Genomic DNA, 7,033 nt, shown 5'->3' with positions numbered 1-7,033 from the left:
AAAGTTTTTACATTAAATAATTCAGTTGAATTCTCTAATTTATTAGTCAGAAGCCTGGCTGAGTCAATGCACAGAGGGAAGTCCTCTGAAATAGGAGAATTCATCTCCCCCACATACTCCCCCTCTATCCTCCCCCCCTTACACATATACACATAGGAACAGTGGAGAGGAAATGTTATCCCTTCTCTAGCTCTGGAAAACAATCATTTGCACCCTAAAGAGCCAAAAAGGAGAATTGTCAGTGGGACATAATGAGCCCAAGGATTGTCTCTTCCTATGGCTACATATGCAATTATCAGGACAGTGCAGATGAAAACATTTTCTTAAATAACTCAGTTTAGCTACTTATGCTGCTCCAGGATCTTAATGCTTTTAAAGGAAGCAGACTTTTGTTTCTTTCCCTCCTTTGTCCTACTGAAAGACCGATATCCCTCTTTTTTTTGTCTCATGACCTCAGTAAACCAGCAAATATTTTGTTGAGTGTTTACAGTATATATATATATCAGAGACAGATACAGATGGGGACAGAGAAATAGAGAGAGAGAAATAGTGATAAAGAGAAAACCTAGTTCTATAACTAAACCCAAACTATGCTGCTTCCACTATGACTATCATCCTCACCTGTTCCTCAAAGGATACTTGAATACTATCCTATCCAGGCTCTGTTAGGTGAACTTTCTCCTTATATTGGCCAAAGTGAGATATCCACATCACTTCTTGGAGCCACCAGTTCCAGGTCATTGCTTCCATGTATATAGTCCCAGGCTCTGCTAGGTGAACTTTCTCCTTATATTGGCCAAAGTGAGATATCCACATCACTTCTTGGAGCCACCAGTTCCAGGTCATTGCTTCCATGTAAACCCCCTCTCAATTCTGTTTTTATGCTCTATTAAAATGTAAGCATTTGTATCCCTGGCACTTATCACTGTGCCTGGTACATATAGTAAGAACTTATTAAATGTTCTATTGATGGGGGAAGCTGGATGGTGCAATGGATCAATCACTGGCCTTGGATTCAGGAGAACCTGAGTTCAAATCAGGCACTTGACACTTACTAGCTGTGTGACCCTGGGCAAATCACTTAACCCTCATTGCCCCACAAACAACAAAAAAAGTTCTATTTATCTATATAAGATATAGAGGGATTGTTGATTATATAAATGGAGAGAATATCCACCTTGATGAGATAACAGACCTTTTTTGGTAGATATTGAAATCATGGCTACTTAGTGATAAGAAAACATATTTATATATCACTCTAAGGCTTTTAGAGCATTTTTTTCACCTAAAAATTCAGATCCAGAGTAAATGCTTGCCCACATATTAAATGGAAGAGTAGGTATTTGAACCTATTCTTTTTTTTTTTTTGCTTTTTTTTTTTTTTTTTTTTTAGTGAGGCAATTGGGGTTAAATGACTTGCCCAGGGTCACACAGCTAGTAAGTGTTAAGTGTTGGAGGCCGGATTTGAACTGAGATACTCCTGATTCCAGGGCTGCTGCTTTATCCACTGCGCCACCTAGCCGCCCTGAACCTATTCTTTCTTAATTCCAATGCTCTTGCCATAATATGATGCCCTATGTGACTTTTGACCATGGCCTCCCAAAAATTTATGATAGATCTTCCCAATGTGCTAGTGTACTTCCTTGTATTCTCTTGGTATGGAAACAAAAACAGTGAAGCCATGTGACAAGCCCTTCTTATTTTTTCAATCACAAATTTCTTTATAACATCCTTTAAACTACTCTCCCTGTGTGATTTCTTATTTCTAATGTGTTGCACCATGAGTTTCATCAATATCATGTGGGTTATCCTTGATTCAATTTTGAGAGACTATAGGTTTCCAGTATTCATAAAAAGATCATAAGACGTCATTCAAAGAATATTGATGTTTAAAAGAGTTCTTATTTTCCCAGGAAGAAGCATGAGGTCATTCAATAATGTTTGCAATTTCCCCAAAACAATCTATTCCATTCTTTCTATTCACCGAAAGGTATAGTTCACTAATCATTTGTAATAACCCTCAAATATGTATACTCTGATGGATAAGCTCTATAAATTTACCATCAATATACATATCATGGTCTGGACAGTAGGCATTGTTCATTCATTGGGATTCTTCCAGAGATGACGAATCTCAACTCTTTTGAGTGCTTATAGATCTCATTTAGGAGGCTCCGAAATGTTCCAGGGTTTGATGCAATCAGCACAATGTCATTGGCAAATACGAGCATCCGGGGGAGCTCCCATCTATAGGAAATCCATATTCCATTTGGACTCTGTGTTGGGTCTCCTCCAAGACACTGGTGAACACCTTTGATGAGCATATGTCTCTCTATTATATGCCATGATGGATATTAATAATTAGAGTCATTGAACAAGGTCCTTGTATTATTGTGCCTAAATGTGTTATTCAGAGATCCTGTAATAGAACATTGGCAATGTTTTTGTTTATGTTTCTGCACTGAAGTATTTTGAAGATAGACTTAAATTCATAAGTGAATTTACATAGTAAGTGGTTCCTAATCTCAAAAATCTTAAAATCTAGTTGTAAGACACATATGTAAAAAAGAAAGGAATAAGGCAATAGCTGTTGACATGTACTGAATGTTCCATGTGGACAATAAATGCTTGAGGAGTCAGGAAAAGAAAAGATCAGAATTGGAAAGAATTCTCAGTGAACATTTCAGGGAAGAGGTGAAACATTATCTGTGCCTTGAAAATGAATAAAACCAAAGTATATGAGAAATAAAACGTGGGGAAAATGTGCATGGCATTTCAAGGACAATGGGTACTGCTATCTAGATGAAACAGAATTTTTCTTTCTATGAGATTTGAAAGGTAGGGTATGATCAGATTTGTGAAGGAACTTAAAGGTTAGGATGGTTTGAATTTTATTTTGTAAGCATCTGGGAGCTATGGAAGATTTTTGAGTAAAAAAAATGGTATGATGAAAGTTACATTTCAAGAAGACTAATCTGAAAAAAGTATGGAGACTATATTGTAGATGAGAGAGACCTACTGAGGCAGCTAGGTGGCACAGTGGATAAAGCACTGGCCCTGGATTCAGGAGGACCTGAGTTAAAAAAAAAAAACAACAATAAATGAGAGAGAGACCTACTGAGGGTTATTACATGGGATGAGACAAGTTGATATGATATATGGCAATAGGAATGGAAAGAGATTTGATATATTCAAGAAACACAATGAAAGAATTGATGGAACTAAGTAACATATTTTCTCCATGTTGCTATGAGGGAGAGTAAAATCAAACATTTTGAGCTTGAATCATTGAAGAATGAGATCATTGATGGAAATGGTAAAATAAGGAAGGAAAAAGCTATTTTGGTAACAACAATGATTTCATCTTTAGGCATACTTTGTTATAAAAGGGAATGTCCAGTATGTAGCTGGAGAAGAGCAACTAAAGCTTGCGAGAAAAATCAGGCTAGAAGAAATTGCTTTGGGAATCATAAAAAGGATATTTGTAGTCATAAAATAAATAAGTTAGCATATGGGACAAGCAGAGAGTTAAGGAGATGGCCTTGTAGAATCCTGCTGTCTTCCTCCTTAAAAAGAGTAAGAAAAAGAAGAGAGTGTGAAAGTGAGACCTCTTCTCTTTTATATCTTTACTTATCAGAGCCAAAAAAGGTTTTGCACAAAGGTGCCAGTGTGGAGATGGGAAGTTAGGAGCAGCAGTGTGCATCTTTCCTTAAGACAATATGTATTTTACCTAGAGTGACCACCATCCCTCAAACTTGTTCACCATTTGGTTCAAGTCTTCCTACCCTCAATTTTCACCAGGATTCCATCACAGTGGTTTTCCTCTTACAGAACCTTACCTCCCCCAAACTCTCATATAGCTCTATAGAGTTGCCACTATACTCCCAATTATATAAGAGGTTAGGATGGCTTTATACCACAACCTTTTCACCCTGAAACTGTTTTTCCTCCAGGAGAAAAATATTCCTAATTTAGCTCTATTTATGCCATCATCCCTCTCATTCAGACCCTTATTATTTTTATCCTCCTATATAGGCAAGACTTTTTAGCTGGTCTCCCTTGCCTCCAATTTCTCCCTTTCCAATTCAGCAAATCCTAATAAATTGAATAGAAGTCTTTGAGTAGTAACAATAGTAGTATTTGTTGAGATTTACAAAATACAAGTCTGATCAGGTCATTCTGATCTCAAAAAAACTTTTAATGAGTCCAAATTGCTTGCTGAATAAAGTGTAATTGGGTAAACTCTAATTTCCTTAGCTTGGCATTCAATGGTTTTACAATCTGTTCCCAACCAATATGGCTCACTCTTTCTCTACAAAACGTCATCTAAGGTCCCTTACAGCTCTAAAATTTGTGTGTGCATTAATATAGCCCACTGGATTGTTACAACTAACAGAACGTTCCATGCATTTTTTTCTCTTCTCCATTTTTACTTTCAATTTCTTCTTCTTACAGTCCTTTTGTAATGAAAATCTACCTGTTTAAAAAAAAAAACTTTTTATGAACTTTACAATATTGGATAAGATTTCAATATGCAAAAATACCATTTTACATGAAACTATCAACTTTTGTTATGCAGATTGTTTTAAAGTTTATTATATTTAATAAGGTAGTAATAAAATTGATTTTATGTACCTATTTAACTTTTGTAAATAAAAATCTTAATGGTCAATAAATATTTATTAAGTGCCAACTATGTTCCAGGCACTAAGCTAAATGCTATGGGGGGAAAATGGAAAAAAATAAAGATAGCTCCTGCTTTAAAGGAGTTTACAGTCTAATGGGGAAGGTAACACACAAAAGGAAACTGAAGAGTGTGGGAGAAGACCCTGACATAGTGGAGAAGTCATAGATGTCCCAAAGTAGTGAAGCCAGGAAGGAAATTAGATGTCTAAGATGAGTTCTCTCTTTAAAGGAGGTTTTAGAGTTCATAGCATTATCCTCCAAATTGAGGGGCAGAGAGCAACAAAGTGGAGTGCCAAGGGTGATGGGATCTTGATGAAGTTTTCCCAATAATAACCTTGCTGACAATGTTTGTAATATTCTATTATTGTTCATTTCTTTCTTTTTAATGTCTCTATTACCATCCACTAACTCTCCACTTCCCCATAGTAGCTTTTCCATGTAACAAATAAATAAATATAGTCTAGAAAAACAGTCCTGTCAGCTCTTCAAAGTCCAACTCAAATAAAAATGCCTTATGAAAGCTCTCCTAATCAGTCTAGCCTAAAGTATTCTTGTCATCTTCAGAACAATCATATTATTCTATTCATTCATTTTTTATGGCATTTATACTATAATACAGTGTACTCATGACTTCATTAATATGAATAGATCATAGTTTGGACTTGCCTTCTCATCTTGTTAAATTTTTTTCTTTTCCTCCTATAGATTCAAAATGGAAGTTCTACCCCGTACACTATAGGCCTTCTATAAGGTGTTTTAACATCCCATATATACAGTTGCTTTATTCAACTATCTACCTATGATCTTCTGCTGCAGGATGATCCCATTTCATTTTCTCTTTATACATTTTCTGGGTAATGTGTTTATAGCACTTTCTGTAACTGATTGCAGTGTACTTATGCCCACCAAGAATTTTTCATTGCCCTTTGGGTCATTGCTAATTTTAATTATTCAGAGACCATGGTTCTTAATCATTCATGATATTATTGCATCCCTGGAAGAGTATTGGTTTTGAGATAAGCATGTTATCATGGTTCAATTTGTTAGCAAGTATGTATTAAATGCCAACTATGTGCCAGGAACTGTACTGAGTACTTTACACATATTATCTTTTTTTTTTTAGTTTTTGCAGGGCAATGAGGGTTAAGTGACTTGCCCAGGGTCACACAGCTAGTTAAGTGTCAAGTGTCTGAGGCTGGATTTGAACTCAGGTACTCCTGATTCCAAGGTCAGTGCTTTATCCACTGCTTCACCTAGCTGCCCCTACACATATTATCTTATTTGATCCTCACCACAACCTTGGTAGGTAGTTATTATTGTTTTCCCAATTTTATAATTGAGGAAACTAAGGAAAACAGAGATTAAGTGACTTGCCCAGGGTCATACAGTAATTATATAAGGTTGAATTTGAACTTAAGTTATTCTGATTCCAGGTCTAGCATTCTATCCTTATACTATTTAACTAACTTCTTATGAATGAAAACTTATAATTTATAAAAGGCAATTGAGTCTTCACTCTTAATTCTGGGCCTACCTTACAACTCACCAATTATCTGTAGTACCTGTACATCAATCAATCAATAAACATTTATTAAATGCCTACTATGATCTAGACACTGTATTAGGTGCTAGGGATACAAAAAGAGGAAAAAGGTAGTCTTTTCCATCAAGGAGCTTATAATCTAATGGAAGAGAAAACATGCAAACAAATATATAAGAAGCAAGCTAGATATAAATAGGAAACAAGATAGAGAAAGCACTAAAATTACAAGGGTTGGGGAAGGCTTCCTGTAGAAGGTGGGATTTTAGTTGGTATTTAATGGAAGCCACAGAAACCGATAGGTGAAGTTGAGGAGGGGGAGAGTTCCAGGCACGTGGGACAATCAGAGCAAATTCTAGAAGTAAAGAGAAAGAACATCTTGTTTGTGGCACAGCCAGAAGGCCAGTATAATTGGATTGGTGAATACACCAATACAAAAGAAAAGGTAAGGAATACAAAAGAAAGGTAAGGAAGGGGCTAAGTTGAGAAGGGCTTTAAGTGCCAAATAGATCATGTTGTATTTGATACTAGAGGCAATAGGGAACCCCTGGAGTGTATTTAATAAGGAAAATGAAATGACTCAACCTGAGCTTTAGGAAAAGTTCTTTAGTGGCTAAATGCAGGATAGATTGGAGTGACAAGAGACTTTAGTCAGGTACACTCACCAGCAGACTATTACAATTATTGCTTGAGTGATGATGATGGCATCAAGTAGAATAGTTCATTTAGCTACCTATCCAACTGGTGTCATAGTCTGGAAATTCTTCTTTATCCATTTGTTTGTTTGTTTTTTTTTCCCATGTGGAT

This window comes from Dromiciops gliroides, chromosome 2 (assembly GCF_019393635.1).
Source record: "Dromiciops gliroides isolate mDroGli1 chromosome 2, mDroGli1.pri, whole genome shotgun sequence".
In the NCBI taxonomy this organism is placed as follows: Eukaryota; Metazoa; Chordata; class Mammalia; order Microbiotheria; family Microbiotheriidae; genus Dromiciops; species Dromiciops gliroides.
This window is presented reverse-complemented; position numbering follows the sequence as displayed.